Source organism: Psammomys obesus, unplaced genomic scaffold (genome assembly GCF_907164565.1).
Source record: "Psammomys obesus unplaced genomic scaffold, mPsaObe1.curated_primary_1811, whole genome shotgun sequence".
Classification (NCBI taxonomy): domain Eukaryota; kingdom Metazoa; phylum Chordata; class Mammalia; order Rodentia; family Muridae; genus Psammomys; species Psammomys obesus.
Genome location: NW_026591816.1, coordinates 1,741,597 through 1,742,469, shown reverse-complemented (window position 1 = coordinate 1,742,469; position 873 = coordinate 1,741,597).

Sequence of the window (873 nt, the reverse complement as noted above, 5' to 3'; positions counted from 1 at the left end):
AGGAAATCATGAAATTTGCAGGCAAATGGTGGGATCTAGAAAAGATCATTCTGAATGAGGTATCCCAGAATGAGAAAGACACACATGGTATATACTCACTCATATAGTCTTATAAGATATGATAAACATAATGAAATCTATACACCTAAAGAAGATAAACAAGAAAGAGGACCCAGGGTAAGATGATCAATCCTCACTTAGAAAGACAAATGAGAGGTTCATTGGATATAGGAGAAAACAAGTAACAGGACAGGAGCCTACCACAGAGGGCCTCTGAAAGACTCTACCTAGCAGTGTATCAAAGCAGATACTAAGACTCATAACCAAACCTTTGGCAGAGTGCAGGGAATTATATGAAAGAAGGGGGAGTTTGTATGACCTGGAAAGGATAGGAGCTCCACAAGGACCAAATATATCTGAGCACAGGGGTCTCTTCTGAGACTGATACTCCACCAAGGACCGTGTATGGATATAACCTAGAACCTCTGCTTGGATGAAGCCCGTGGTAGCTCAGTAACCAATTGGTTTCCCACAGTAAGAGGAACAGGGACTATTTCTGACAGGAACTCAATGGCAGACTCTTTGACCTCCCCACCCCCCCAAGGGAGGAGCAGTCCTGCTAGGCCACAGAGGAGGACTTTGCAGCCAGTCCCGAAGATACCTGATAAAACAGGATCAGATGAAAGGGAAGGAGGTCCTCCCCAATCAGTAGACTTGGAAAGGGGCAGGGAGGAGATGAGGGAGGGAGGGAGGATTTGGGAGGGAGTGAGGGAGTGGGATACAGCTGGGATACAGAGTTAATAAAATATAACTAATAATAATAATAAAAGAAAGAAAGAAAGAAAGAAAGAAAGAAAGAAAGAAAGAAAGAAA